Raw genomic sequence first — 16,638 nt, forward strand, 5'->3', positions numbered from 1 at the left:
TAATGTTTAAATTGGAGGTAGAGCTCTGTAAAGGCAGACCATGTCATTATAATGTTTAAATTGGAGTAAGAGCTCTGTAAAGGCAGACCATGTCATTATAATGTATAAATTGGAGTAAGAGCTCTGTAAAGGCAGACCATGTCATTATAATGTTTAAGTTGGAGGTAGAGCTCTGTAAAGGCAGACCATGTCATTATAATGTTTAAGTTGGAGGTAGAGCTCTGTAAAGGCAGACCATGTCATTTTAATTTTTAAATTGGAGTAAGAGCTCTGTAAAGGCAGACCATGTCATTATAATGTATAAATTGGAGTAAGAGCCCTGTAAAGGCAGACCATGTCATTATAATGTTTAAATTGGAGTAAGAGCTCTGTAAAGGCAGACCATGTCATTATAATGTTTAAATTGGAGTAAGAGCTCTGTAAAGGCAGACCATGTCATTATAATGTATAAATTGGAGTAAGAGCCCTGTAAAGGCAGACCATGTCATTATAATGTTTAAATTGGAGTAAGAGCTCTGTAAAGGCAGACCATGTCATTATAATGTTTAAATTGGAGTAAGAGCTCTGTAAAGGCAGACCATGTCATTATAATGTTTAAGTTGGAGTAAGAGCCCTGTAAAGGCAGACCATGTAATCATAATGTTTAAGTTGGAGGTAGAGCCCTGTAAAGGCAGACCATGTCATTATAATGTGTTAGTTGGAGGTAGAGCTCTGTGAAGGCAGACCATGTCATTATAATGTTTAAGTTGGAGGTAGAGCTCTGTAAAGGCAGACCATGTCTTTATAATGTGTTAGTTGGAGGTAGACCTCTGTAAAGGCAGACCATGTCATTATAATGTTTAAGTTGGAGGTAGACCTCTGTAAAGACAGACCATGGCATTATAATCTGTTAGTTGGAGGTAGAGTGAGTGAGTGAGTATGGTTTTACGCCGCTTTTAGCAATATTCCAGGAATATCACGGCGGGGGACACCAGAAATGGGCTTCACATATTGTACCCATGTCAGGATTCGAACCCGGGTCTTTGGCGTGACGAGCGAAGTTGGAGGTAGAGCTCTGTAAAGGCAGACCATGTCATTATAATGTGTTAGTTGGAGGTAGAGCCCTGTAAAGGCAGACCATGTCATTATAATGTGTTAGTTGGAGGTAGAGCTCTGTAAAGGCAGGCCATGTCATTATAATGTGTTAGTTGGAGGTAGAGCTCTGTAAAGGCAGACCATATCACTATAATGTGTTAGTTGGAGGTAGAGCTCTGTAAAGGCAGACCATATCACTATAATGTGTTAGTTGGAGGTAGAGCTCTGTAAAGGAAGACCATGTCATTATAATGTATAAATTGGAGTAAGAGCTCTGTGAAGGCAGACCCTGTCATTATAATGTGTTAGTTGGAGGTAGAGCTCTGTAAAGGCAGACCATGTCATTATAATGTGTTAGTTGGAGGTAGAGCTCTGTAAAGGTAGGCCATGTCATTATTTTTAATTTGGAGTGAGAGCTCTGCCCAGCTAACAATTTCACGTTGTGACAACGTTGTGATAACGTTGTGTTTACGTTGTGATAACGTTGGAGATGTTACGTCCATATAACGTTATTCTGTGGACTCCCATTTATGTTGTCACAACGTCATGGCCTAACGTTGTGTTACGTCATATTCACGTGGTCACAACGTTGTGATAACATTGTATTTTACGTTTTTGGAACGTTGTATTTTTACGTTGAGGGAACGTTGTATTTGACGTTGTGGTAATGTTGTATTTTTCGTTGTGGCAATGTTATAATAATGCGCCCCCCTACAATATTATTCTGTGTACTACCATGGACGTTGTCACAACGACGTAAAATAACTTTGTGTTACAAGGATGAAATACGTTGTGACAACGTTATCTCATGACCATGCATTCCCCACTGAAATGTTGTAAAAACAACCCCAAAACATGTTCCGGAAATGTTTTAGAATATGCTTTAGTCACGTGAATGTGTATGATTCGAGATACCCTTTACCAATGTTTTAAAACCAGGGCGTCGAATAGCCCAGTTTACAGTTAGATCGTGTTTTGCTTACAATGTTCAAAATGTAAAAAACACCACTGAGCTGTTAACTAGAGACTTATGATTAAGTCAGACACCATTACCCTGTAGGCTTGTACTGCAGGAAACAAAATAAGAATGGCAGACATGGGAAGGTGTTGACCATTTGATATTCTGGGGAGGGTCGGGGCCTGGAATTTTATCGAAAACATAGATTGTCACCGAAAATTCTTGACAAAAATAATTATGGTTCAGAGTGGTGAAAACAAATGCCTGCCACAAAAATGATATAAATCTAGTTGCAAGGTGCTTATCGTCAGGCAGATAGAGTTAAATTAAAAACATATATCTGCCTTTGTAGCTGTGACCGAAAACATATGTAATCTCCATAGAAAAGTTCCAGGTCCCCACCTCCTTGAATATTAAATGGTCGGTCTCTAAACAAATCTCTATAGTATACTTCAGCTTTCAGTCATGCGACGTCACCATTGAACAAATAACTCCAAGACACAGTTGTGTTGACATTTTAATATTTTTAGATAATTGAAAATTTATACACTTTTCGAAATTATTGAATGACAGAATCTTCTTTCTTTGGCGTTCACTTCCACTTCCCTGAAATACAAATAGCTTAATAAATCTCGAGCAGGTATGTGAAAGATACTATATGACGAGAAACATTCATTTGGAAATAAGGCTTTATCAATATTCAAACAATAATGTATAATGCAAGTGTCTGATGGAAACAAATTTTAACATTCATTCAGAGACATCAATAATCAGGTTGAATACAAAACGTGGTACGGGCATAGATTTATATAAATAGATCTACATTCTTAGCATTCATTTAAAGCACACACAAAAACACCAATTAACATTGATATAGACAATGGAATGCAACTGTAAACAATTGTACTTACGTTAACATAATTCACAGCCCAGGGTTTATTTGGTGTATTCCTCAATGATTCAACATTCTTCATGATATCTTATGGAATGGTCGTGTAACATTTTCCACCTTGCTGGAACGAAAACATAAAAAAAAAGTCAAAACTAGAACTATATTCAATAAGCATACATTTATAGATCTATAGTCTATCCCAAAAGAGGCCTACCTTTAGAATACAGTACCACAAACTTTTCAAACACGTGATCATATCCTATGACGTAATTTGTAGTATTTTGTTGCCAGTCACACCGGCGAAACAATGCCCTGTGACGTCAGGGGTCATCGAGTGTACATAAGCTCTTCCCAGTGATCTATCATCTCTACACGAAATGTCATTGAATACGCCAAGCGCTGTGGAGAGTTTTGAATATTTGTTTACTGAATACAGCCTGCGGCGGCGTATTTTATAGCACTTTTATTTGATATATATTTTTTATTTCGTTTTTCTCGTAATTCAAGTGGCTAAAAGGGTTATGAATAGAGAATCTCACCCGAGTGTCTTTTGATATCGACAAGCCTCGGAATTTTTTCCACTTTTATCAACTCGTGTTGATAAATTTGATATAAAAAGACACGAGGGTGAGATTTTATTTATCATCCAACATCATTCTTCCAACTTTTTCAATTTGTAGACAGTAATTAGCAGTGACTTCAGTGTAAAAAGTACTGACAGCTTCAGTAGCAGAGCCATTAGTAATGTCATTTGATTGTGACGTCATGGTAACCAGTAACGTCACAATGGTCTGCAAAGCATTGTGATGTAATTTCATTGCAGCGATATCTACAGTGTAGATATCGCTTGATCCTTAGCCTTAGTAGATATCTACAGTGTAGATATCGCTTGATCTAATCCAAGCGATATCTCCTATGTCGGAGCCAGCTTTGGATCATAAATGGGAACTAATATACATGTATGATTTTTTCGGTGCATTAATTTTCATCATTATGCAAAAGAATGTAGTTTATTAGGGATATTATATTGGTGCTGAACACATTAAAATGTCGCCAGTGTTAGGGTAGGTTACCCCGAACTCTATCCTTAGCCCTTGGATCCCCTTTACGATCATTAGGGTTAGGAACCCGTTTAGTGGCTATTAGATTACCTGAAGTCCCCTTGGATCCCCTTTACGATCAATCACCCCTTCACGATCAGAGTAGATCCGGGTGCATTTATAATCCGGGGTATAGATTATATAGCGGCTCCTAATATTCTTCCCACAAAAACGTCGAGTAAAAAGGATGAAATGGTTTGTGTCGAATATTTTGGCTACTGGAAACTGTCCTGGATTATTCACACAAGCCACTTTCACCGGGTACATTTTTCAGTACTGATTCAAAAGCGAACTCACCGTTGTGTCGTCACTAGTCATGCTTATTCCTCCATCGTTCCTTACTATTATCCACATCATCCTTACAGTGTTCCCTACCACACTTTTCTGTCACAAAAATCACCCGACGAATTATTAAATACCATATCATTCATGCGCACTCGCGAGTTCGACGTCTGACGTCTGACGCCTGGAGCCGTTTTCAGTTCGCGGCATATCGGCTCATTCCTCACTACCCGGTATCTTGTAGATTACGGAATGGGACGAGTGTGCCAAATGGCATCGGGATCAACTAAAGTCACGAGACACCATGCCTACCCGTAACTTTCGTAAGTGTCCGTCACCTATTCGACCCTTGTCGTTCAGTTCCGTAACGTCATAGGCATGACTATGTAAATTTGCACTAAGTTTAACAGTGTGGACGTAGCTCAGTCGGTGAGCTGTCAGGCGGATTCTCACTAAAACTGGTTGCTTGTCTTGAGACATGTGACCTACGGTAGAGATCGTCCTCACGAGAAGTTGTGGTACTGTATTCTAAAGGTGCTACATAACATATATTGTATAATTGTCTAAAATTTAGGAAAAACTGTAAATCTAAAGTCCCAATGTATAACGTCCCATCGGAAATATCTCAGGCTACAGATATAAGTAACAAAATAATGAATACCATCATAATAAAAACACCTAATGTAATATGGTTTCCAGAAACACCGGTCTGACAAACCGGTCAGGCAAACCAGTGATTGTTATAGTGAGCCACGTCTCATAACCTCTGTCAGAGTACAATGATACACAATCATGTTAGAACAAACATGGTTTATTGGGGACCTTTTCTAAACTGGAATCCAAACGTGAACAGATATATTAAACAGGCATTGTAGCTAATTACGACTCACATCTTTATCGCAGCGCTGTTTATATAGATCATATGAAAGGTATTTGTTACTAGATCTACGTTTATTGAACATAATACAGTTCAATACCGTTAATATAATTCTGTAGTATGGAAGCCTATATGGCAACATATGGAGATCTAAAACCGAACGAATATAGTTGCTATCAATTTCATAGTATTTTTCATTGGTGCACATTGGCTACACCTATCTCACCTTAATAATCAACAAACGATGACTAACTCACTGACAATAAATGGTGATATTAAACTTTTGACTATCGACTAGCTTATCATCACCAGCGAGGACAATACCGCAATCACACCGTTATAGTGCGCGACGAGAGACTCGTTTCACCTTAGCTCGTTTTCATTAGAAGGGAATCGGTGTAGATCTAGTTATAGGAAAATGATGAATTGATTCTTTTTTGGAAATATTAAAAATACACATGATAAGCGCCTTGCTACAATAAAACTTTATAGACAACACCAACAACCAGATGATCCACATTTAGGCTACTTCAGTCAGTGCTAACTAGGCCGATTCGGAAACAACAACTACAAGCATGTTTCTGTCTCTTCCCGAAAATACAATTTTTCATAACATCATTGAGCGCTTCGGACTAGGGCTATATATAACTAGCAGCCTACAGTTAGTCGATTGTTTTGATAACCTCTCTTTGCTGTATAAGAGAAATCTACTCACCCTTTCCCATGGCCTAAATGAGCCGCATTGTTTCACAAAAATCAAAGTTGGTAGATTGTTACATGTACAGAAAACTTTAAATAGTAATGATTTCAGAAATAACACGGAAGAAATGGCGATAACTGTCAGTGGTCAGTAGGCGATGCATACGTTAGGCCTATGTACAGATCTATACGCTTATGATCGAAACCCGAACATAATATAACGGCCACAATACGCCACCAGATTGAATTCTGGTCAAACATATACTGCTTGCCCTTGGTAATTACCCTCGTATCCATTAAATAATAATATGGAAAAAAGTCTTGGGCCTCCTTCACCTCTATATACATCGTGTTCTGTGTATAATATTAATATCAACACTGACGCTCAGTGAAAGTGACCGGCAAACTGCATTCTAAACCCCGCCACTTCTGAATAATACGATACATTTAAATCATTTGACTATCTGCATGTACAGAAACATATCAACAAGCGGAGACTGCTTCTAGTTGATGTACCATCACTTGGTTGTAATATATCCAGAGTGAGCTTGAACTAAGATGGCTGGTGACAACAAATCTTCCGCGATAATGTGACGTCATTCTGACGTCACTTCACGAGGCAACAAGCTAAACTTTTCAGCAGTCGCTCTCACGCCGCAAAAAATGCGCGTCAATTGTTTTTAACTGTAATATTGCTTGTGACAACATTTAGTAGACAGATTACTTCGTGGCTAGATATATATGTTTAAAAAAATAAATCTAAGAGATGGTAGATCTACAAGTGGTTTCCTAGACATCATTTACAAAACGTGTTGTAATGTCTAAAGCACAACGTTATCATAACGTTAATTTGCAACGTTGTTGTTACGTTGTGGAATAACGTTACAATGTAACGTAATACTAACGTTGTCATAGAGATACGCAATTATATTCTGGAACTTTACGTATTAGGACATCAAAATTCAAATGCCGAATATATAGAAAGGTAATGCATTACTGCCTTGGTATTCTGACAAATTCATGTTGATTTTGATAAAGCAGTTCTATTCCTTTATGACTATCAAGAAGCAAACTCTATGACGTTTCACCGACGTTTCAGAAACGTAGTTACAAAACGTTGTGTGATGTCCGCTGGACAAGGTTTTCACAACGTGAATGTGCTACGTTGTTATAACGTTGTGAAAAAACGTTGCACGTTGACGTTATAATAACGTTGTGACAACGTTATATCACGACGTTACCAATCCACAACCTTTCCACAACGTTGTGACAACGTCGTGTGTTAGCTGGGATTACAACTATCCCATGCACAGTACAGCTTCAACCACTATTACAACTGTCCCATACACAGTACAGCTTCAACCACTATTACAACTGTCCCATACACAGTACAGCTTCAACCACTATTACAACTGTCCCATACACAGTACAGCTTCAACCACTATTACAACTGTCCCATACAAAGTATACAGCTTCAACCACTATTACAACTGTCCCATACACAGTACAGCTTCAACCACTATTACAACTGTCCCATACACAGTACAGCTTCAACCACTATTACAACTGTCCCATACACAGTAAAGCTTCAACCACTATTACAACTGTCCCATACACAGTACAGCTTCAACCACTATTACAACTGTCCCATACACAGTACAGCTTCAACCACTATAACATATATCCCATACACAGTAAAGCTTCAACCAATATTACAACTGTCCCATACACAGTACAGCTTCAACCACTATTACAACTGTCCCATACACAGTACAGCTTCAACCACTATTACAACCGTCCCATACACAGTACAGCTTCAACCACTATTACAACTGTCCCATACACAGTACAGCTTCAACCAATATTACAACTGTCCCATGCACAGTACAGCTTCAACCACTATTACAACTGTCCCATACACAGTACAGCTTCAACCACTATTACAACCGTCCCATACACAGTGCAGCTTCAACGGCTATTACAACTGTCCCATACACAGTACAGCTTCAACCACTATTACAAATGTCCCATACGCAATACAGCTTCTACCGCTTCTACAACGTCGTGTGTTAGCTGGGTGTTAAGGCAGACCATGTCATTATAATGTATAAATTGGAGTAAGAGCTCTGTGAAGGCAGACCATGTCATTATAATGTTTAAGTTGGAGGTAGAGCTCTGTAAAGGCAGACCATGTCATTATAATGTGTTAGTTGGAGGTAGAGCTCTGTAAAGGCAGACCATGTCTTTATAATGTGTTAGTTGGAGGTAGAGCTCTGTAAAGGCAGACCATGTCATTATTATGTGCTAGTTTTAGGTAGAGCTTTGAAAAACCAGACCATATCATTATAATGTGTTAGTTGGAGGTAGAGCTCTGTAAAGGCAGACCATGTCATTATAATGTTTAATTTGAAAGGAGAGCTTTGAAAAACCAGACCATGTCATTATAATGTGTAAGATGGAGGTAAAGCTCTGTAAAGGCAGACCATGTCATTATACTGTGTTGGTTGGAGTAAGAGCTCTGTAAACACAGACCATATCATTATAATGTGTTAGTTGGAGTAAGAGCTCTGTAAAAGCAGACCATGTCTTTTAAATGTTTAAGTTGGAGTAAGAGCCCTGTCAACACAGACCGTGTCATTATAATGTTTAATTTGAAAGGAGAGCTTTGAAACACCAGATCATCTTATTATAATGTTTAATTTGGAGTGAGAGCTCTGCAATTTTTGAGTTGAAGACAGAGGGCTGTGAGACCATATCAGCGAAGGGAGCGGTGATGCAATGTGGCTTGTGGCGAATACCTGTTTACTTCAGAGGCGGGAGCAGTGATGCAATGACTCCCGTCACGTGGGGGCACCTGTGTCGGGTCACCGAGACTCCAGTGAAAGCTGAGGCAGTATGAATGAACCATCCCACGCCAGAAGTACAGCTCGTTGTACTGTGAGCTGAGGCATTAGTGGGCGGAGCCTTTGTCATACCATACATGTATCCTTTAATACCCCCCCCCCCCCCCCCCCCCCCTCCTCCCCCCTCACCCTCTCCCCCTCCTCACCTACCTATAACATACAAGGTCAAATGTCAGTTTTCATTGATCAGAGTCAATCGTCCCACGCTGGAGAGTCCCGGCGGACTCTGATGTCCAGTCGACCTAAATACTGCTTTAATTGGAAGGAAAAACTCACATATGTTTCAGATACCTACACACCCAAATATTTGCTCAGCAAACAGGTGAAGGAATGTGCGAACAATCCCGCCATCCGGGCAACTACAAAGCGCCCCCTGGGGCGGCGATGGCTAATCAGTTTGATGAATGGTGGTGAGATATATATTCTGCCCCGGGCGTGGTGACGAGCCAGTCACGTTGTAGGTATGTCCCGTCAGTGATGTACAGCCGAAACTATGTGAAACCATTAATGATCGATCTGGCGGGAAACATTACTTTACCTGAACGTTTTAATAACTCTCAATATTCCATATAAATTGTAATACTTGCGCTGTTGTTCCAACGGCTGTAAGTCCATATCGGGAAATATTGATTTATTACAATTTCCTGGCCAATAAACATGGAGTACTTGTAAGGTTAAAAGAGATGTGAATGTTTGAATCGATACCCACCTTCCTGTGCGTCGTTCAATGTTTGACTCCGTCTCCACCTTCCTCTGTATTGTTCAAATGTCTGACTCCGTCTCCACCTTCCCCAGTATTGTTCAATGTTTGGCTCCGTCTCCACCTTCCCCTGTATTGTTCAATGTTTGACTCGATATCCACCTTCCTGCGCGTCGTTCAATGTTTGACTCCGTCTCCACCTTCCTCTGTATTGTTCAAATGTTTGACTCCGTCTCCACTTTCCCTGTATTGTTCAATGTTCGACTCCGTCTCCACCTTCCTCTCTATTGTTCAATGTTTGACTCGATATCCACTTTCCCCTGTATTGTTCAATGTTTGGCTCCGTCTCCACCTTCCTATGTATTGTTCAATGTTTGACTCTGTCTCCACCTTCCTCTGCGTCGTTCAATGTTTGACTCCGTCTCCACATTCCTCTGTATTGTTCAATGTTTGACTCCGTCTCCACATTCCTCTGTATTGTTCAATGCTTGACTCCGTCTCCACCTTCCTCTGCGTCGTTCAATGTTTGACTCCGTCTCCACATCCCTCTGTATTGTTCAATGTTTGACTCCGTCTCCACATTCCTCTGTATTGTTCAATGTCTGACTCCGTCTCCACCTTCCTCTGTATTGTTCAATGTTTGACTCCGTCTCCACCTTCCTCTGTATTGTTCAATGTTTGACTCGATATCCACCTTCCTCTGCGTCGTTCAATGTTTGACTCCGTCTCCACATTCCTCTGTATTGATCAATGTTTGACTCCGTCTCCACCTTCCTCTGTATTGTTCAATGTTTGACTCCGTCTCCACCTTCCTCTGTATTGTTCAATGTTTGACTCCGTCTCCACCTTCCTCTGTATTGTTCAATGTTTGACTCCGTCACCATCTTCCCCTGTATTGTTCAATGTTTGACTCCGTCTCCACCTTTCCCTCTATTGTTCAATGTTTGACTCCGTCTCCACCTCCCCCTCTATTGTTCAATGTTTGTCTCGATATCCACCTTCCTCTGTATTGTTCAATGTTTGACTCAGTTTCCACCTCCCTCTATTGTTCAATGTTTGATTCCGTCTCCACATTCCTCTCTATTGTTCAATGTTTGACTCGGTCTCTTCCTTCCTCTGTATTGTTTAATGTTTGACTCCGTCTCCACCTTCCTCTGTATTGTTCAATGTTTGACTCCGTCTCCACCTTCCTCTCTATTGTTCAATGTGTTGACTCGATATCCACCTTCCTGTGCGTAGTTCAATGTTTGACTCCGTCTCCACCTTCCTCTGTATTGTTCAATGTTTGACTCCGTCTCCACCTTCCTCTGTATTGTTCAATGTTTGACTCCGTCTCCACCTTCCCCTGTATTCTTCAATGTTTCACTCCGTCTTCACCTTCCTCTGTATTGTTCAATGTTTGACTTGATATCCACCTTCCTCTGCGTCGTTCAATGTTTGACTTCGTCTCCGCATTCCTCTGTATTGTTCAATGTTTGACTCCGTCTCCACCTTCCTCTGTATTGTTCAATGTTTGACTCCGTCTCCACCTTCCTCTGTATTGTTCAATGTTTGACTCCGTCTCCACCTTCCTCTGTATTGTTCAATGTTTGACTCCGTCTTCACCTTCATCTGTATTGTTCAATGTTTGACTCGATATCCACCTTCCTCTGCGTCGTTCAATGTTTGACTCCGTCTCCACATTCCTCTCTATTGATCAATGTTTGACTCCGTCTCCACCTTCCTCTCTATTGTTGAATGTTTGACTCCGTCTCCACCTTCCTCTGTATTGTTCAATGTTTGAATCGATATCCACCTTCCTGTGCGTCGTTCAATGTTTGACTCCGTCTCCACCTTCCTCTCTATTGTTCAATGTTTGACTCCGTCTCCACCTTCCTCTGTATTGTTCAATGTTTGACTCGATATACACCTTCCTGTGCATCGTTCAATGTTTGACTCCGTCTCCACATTCCTCTGTATTGTTCAATGTTTGACTCCGTCTCCACCTCCCTCTGTATTTTTCAATGTTTGACTCCGTCTCAACCTTCCCCTGTATTGTTCAATGTTTGACTCCCTCTCCACCTTCCTCTGTATTCTTCAAATGTTTGACTCCGTCTCCACTTCCCTCTGTATTGTTCAATGTTTGACTCCGTCTTCACCTTCCTCTGTATTGTTCAATGTTTGATTCCGTCTCCACCTTCCTCTGTATTGTTCAATGTTTGACTCCGTCTCCACCTTCCTATGTATTGTTCAATGTTTGACTCCGTCTTCACCTTCCTCTGTATTGTTCAATGTTTGACTTGATATCCACCTTCCTCTGCGTCGTTCAATGTTTGACTTCGTCTCCGCATTCCTCTGTATTGTTCAAGGTTTGACTCCGTCTCCACCTTCCTCTGTATTGTTCAATGTTTGACTCCGTCTCCACCTTCCTCTGTATTGTTCAATGTTTGACTCCGTCTCCACCATCCTCTGTATTGTTCAATGTTTGACTCCGTCTTCACCTTCATCTGTATTGTTCAATGTTTGAATCGATATCCACCTTCCTCTGTGTCGTTCAATGTTTGACTCCGTCTCCACATTCCTCTGTATTGTTCAATGTTTGACTCCGTCTCCACCTTCCTCTGTATTGTTCAATGTTTGACTCCGTCTCCACCTTCCTCTGTATTGTTCAATGTTTGAATCGATATCCACCTTCCTGTGCGTCGTTCAATGTTTGACTACGTCTCCACCTTCCCCTGTATTGTTCAATGTTTGACTCCGTCTCCACCTTCCTCTGTATTGTTCAATGTTTGACTCGATATACACCTTCCTGTGCATCGTTCAATGTTTGACTCCGTCTCCACATTCCTCTGTATTGTTCAATGTTTGACTCCGTCTCCATCTCCCTCTGTATTTTTCAATGTCTGACTCCTTCTCCACCTTCCTCTGTATTGTTCAATGTTTGACTCCGTCTCCACCTTTCCCTCTATTGTTCAATGTTTGACTCCGTCTCCACCTCCCCCTCTATTGTTCAATGTTTGTCTCGATATCCACCTTCCTCTGTATTGTTCAATGTTTGACTCAGTTTCCACCTCCCTCTATTGTTCAATGTTTGATTCCGTCTCCACATTCCTCTCTATTGTTCAATGTTTGACTCAGTCTCTTCCTTCCTCTGTATTGTTTAATGTTTGACTCCGTCTCCACCTTCCTCTGTATTGTTCAATGTTTGACTCCGTCTCCACCTTCCTCTCTATTGTTCAATGTGTTGACTCGATATCCACCTTCCTGTGCGTAGTTCAATGTTTGACTCCGTCTCCACCTTCCTCTGTATTGTTCAATGTTTGACTCCGTCTCCACCTTCCTCTGTATTGTTCAATGTTTGACTCCGTCTCCACCTTCCCCTGTATTGTTCAATGTTTGACTCCGTCTTCACCTTCCTCTGTATTGTTCAATGTTTGACTTGATATCCACCTTCCTCTGCGTCGTTCAATGTTTGACTTCGTCTCCGCATTCCTCTGTATTGTTCAATGTTTGACTCCGTCTCCACCTTCCTCTGTATTGTTCAATGTTTGACTCCGTCTCCACCTTCCTCTGTATTGTTCAATGTTTGACTCCGTCTCCACCTTCCTCTGTATTGTTCAATGTTTGACTCCGTCTTCACCTTCATCTGTATTGTTCAATGTTTGACTCGATTTCCACCTTCCTCTGCGTCGTTCAATGTTTGACTCCGTCTCCACATTCCTCTCTATTGATCAATGTTTGACTCCGTCTCCACCTTCCTCTCTATTGTTCAATGTTTGACTCCGTCTCCACCTTCCTCTGTATTGTTCAATGTTTGAATCGATATCCACCTTCCTGTGCGTCGTTCAATGTTTGACTACGTCTCCACCTTCCTCTCTATTGTTCAATGTTTGACTCCGTCTCCACCTTCCTCTGTATTGTTCAATGTTTGACTCGATATACACCTTCCTGTGCATCGTTCAATGTTTGACTCCGTCTCCACATTCCTCTGTATTGTTCAATGTTTGACTCCGTCTCCACCTCCCTCTGTATTTTTCAATGTTTGACTCCGTCTCAACCTTCCCCTGTATTGTTCAATGTTTGACTCCGTCTCCACCTTCCCCTGTACTGTTCAATGTTTAACTCCCTCTCCACCTCCCTCTGTATTGTTCAAATGTTTGACTCCGTCTCCACCTCCCTCTGTATTGTTCAATGTTTGACTCCGTCTCCACCTTCCTCTGTATTATTCAATGTTTGACTCCGTCTCCACCTTCCCCTGTATTGTTCAATGTTTGACTCCCTCTCCACCTCCCTCTGTATTCTTCAAATGTTTGACTCCGTCTCCACTTCCCTCTGTATTGTTCAATGTTTGACTCCGTCTCCACCTTCCTCTGTATTGTTCAATGTTTGACTCCGTCTCCACCTTCCTCTGTATTGTTCAATGTTTGACTCCGTCTCCACCTTCCCCTGTATTGTTCAATGTTTGACTCCGTCTTCACCTTCCTCTGTATTGTTCAATGTTTGACTTGATATCCACCTTCCTCTGCGTCGTTCAATGTTTGACTTCGTCTCCGCATTCCTCTGTATTGTTCAATGTTTGACTCCGTCTCCACCTTCCTCTGTATTGTTCAATGTTTGACTCCGTCTCCACCTTCCTCTGTATTGTTCAATGTTTGACTCCGTCTCCACCTTCCTCTGTATTGTTCAATGTTTGACTCCGTCTTCACCTTCATCTGTATTGTTCAATGTTTGAATCGATATCCACCTTCCTCTGTGTCGTTCAATGTTTGACTCCGTCTCCACATTCCTCTGTATTGTTCAATGTTTGACTCCGTCTCCACCTTCCTCTGTATTGTTCAATGTTTGACTCCGTCTCCACCTTCCTCTGTATTGTTCAATGTTTGAATCGATATCCACCTTCCTGTGCGTCGTTCAATGTTTGACTACGTCTCCACCTTCCCCTGTATTGTTCAATGTTTGACTCCGTCTCCACCTTCCTCTGTATTGTTCAATGTTTGACTCGATATACACCTTCCTGTGCATCGTTCAATGTTTGACTCCGTCTCCACATTCCTCTGTATTGTTCAATGTTTGACTCCGTCTCCACCTCCCTCTGTATTTTTCAATGTCTGACTCCTTCTCCACCTTCCTCTTTATTGTTCAATGTTTGACTCCGTCTCCACCTTTCCCTCTATTGTTCAATGTTTGACTCCGTCTCCACCTCCCCCTCTATTGTTCAATGTTTGTCTCGATATCCACCTTCCTCTGTATTGTTCAATGTTTGACTCAGTTTCCACCTCCCTCTATTGTTCAATGTTTGATTCCGTCTCCACATTCCTCTCTATTGTTCAATGTTTGACTCGGTCTCTTCCTTCCTCTGTATTGTTTAATGTTTGACTCCGTCTCCACCTTCCTCTGTATTGTTCAATGTTTGACTCCGTCTCCACCTTCCTCTCTATTGTTCAATGTGTTGACTCGATATCCACCTTCCTGTGCGTAGTTCAATGTTTGACTCCGTCTCCACCTTCCCCTGTATTGTTCAATGTTTGACTCAGTCTCCACCTTCCTCTGTATTGTTCAATGTTTGACTCGATATCCACCTTCCTCTGTATTGTTCAATGTTTGACTCCGTCTCTCCCTTCCTCTGTATTGTTCAATGTTTGACTCGATATCCACCTTCCTGTGCGTCGTTCAATGTTTGACTACGTCTCCACCTTCCCCTGTATTGTTCAATGTTTGACTCCGTCTCCACCTTCCTCTGTATTGTTCAATGTTTGACTCGATATCCACCTTCCTGTGCGTCGTTCAATGTTTGACTCCGTCTCCACATTCCACTCACTCACTCACTCACTCACTCATTCACTCACTCACTCACTCACTCACCATTATTCAGATATGTATCCTGACATCCCAATGATGTGACCTGCTCGGTAATCACCCCAGGAAGACCTGGCACTTTGTCAATTGTCTCATCAACGGCCTCAGCCAGCCGTGCTTCCGGTGATTTTCTACATGGCGGAGCAGTTGACATTTCAGTTAATGTTTCCACCGACCCCATCTGTCCCTCTCCCCCTTGCACTCTACTGCTGTGTACAAGATCACCCGCTACGCATTGCATGTACACGTTAGATCACCCGCTACAAGAGCGTTGCATGTTCAAGTTAGATCACCCGCTACAAGAGCATTGCATGTACACGTTAGATCACCCGCTACAAGAGCATTGCATGTACACGTTAGATAACCAGCTACAAGAGCAGTGCATGTACAAGTTAGATCACCCGCTACAAGAGCATTGCATGTACACGTTAGATAACCAGCTACAAGAGCAGTGCATGTACAAGTTAGATAACCAGCTACAAGAGCATTGCATGTACAAGTTAGATCACCCGCTACAAGAGCATGTACAAGTTAGATCACCCGCTACAAGAGCATTGCATGTACAAGTTAGATCACCCGCTACGCATTGCATGTACAAGTTAGATCACCCGCTACAAGAGCATTGCATGTACAAGTTAGATCACCCGCTACAAGAGCATTGCATGTACAAGTTAGATCACCCGCTACAAGAGCATTGCATGTACAAGTTAGATCACCCGCTACAAGAGCATTGCATGTACAAGTTAGATCACCCGCTACAAGAGCATTGCATGTACAAGTTAGATCACCCGCTACAAGAGCATTGCATGTACAAGTTAGATCACCCGCTACGCATTGCATGTACAAGTTAGATCACCCGCTACAAGAGCATTGCATGTACAAGTTAGATCACCCGCTACAAGAGCATTGCATGTACAAGTTAGATCACCCGCTACAAGAGCATTGCATGTACAAGTTAGATCACCCGCTACAAGAGCATTGCATGTACAAGTTAGATCACCCGCTACAAGAGCATTGCATGTACAAGTTAGATCACCCGCTACGCATTGCATGTACAAGTTAGATCACCCGCTACAAGAGCATTGCATGTACAAGTTAGATCACCCGCTACAAGAGCATTGCATGTACAAGTTAGATCACCCGCTACAAGAGCATTGCATGTACAAGTTAGATCACCCGCTACAAGAGCATTGCATGTACAAGTTAGATCACCCGCTACAAGAGCATTGCATGTACAAGTTAGATCACCCGCTACGCATTGCATGTACAAGTTAGATCACCCGCTACAAGAGCATTGCATGTACAAGTTAGATCACCC

The 16,638-nt window shown here is 41.6% G+C and overlaps 1 long non-coding RNA gene across 1 annotated transcript; it reads right to left on the reverse strand.

The window, feature by feature from the left end:
• Positions 1 to 2,542: 2,542 nt before the first annotated feature.
• LOC125383581 lies at positions 2,543 to 10,603 on the reverse strand. The gene is made up of 3 exons (XR_007222828.1): positions 9,495 to 10,603; positions 2,944 to 3,045; positions 2,543 to 2,638 (listed from the first exon to the last, which is right to left on the reverse strand). It is a non-coding gene; the product is annotated as an uncharacterized LOC125383581 (long non-coding RNA).
• Positions 10,604 to 16,638: the final 6,035 nt, after the last annotated feature.

This window comes from Haliotis rufescens, unplaced genomic scaffold (genome assembly GCF_023055435.1).
Source record: "Haliotis rufescens isolate VD_foot unplaced genomic scaffold, xgHalRufe1.0.p SCAF_24, whole genome shotgun sequence".
In the NCBI taxonomy this organism is placed as follows: Eukaryota; Metazoa; Mollusca; class Gastropoda; order Lepetellida; family Haliotidae; genus Haliotis; species Haliotis rufescens.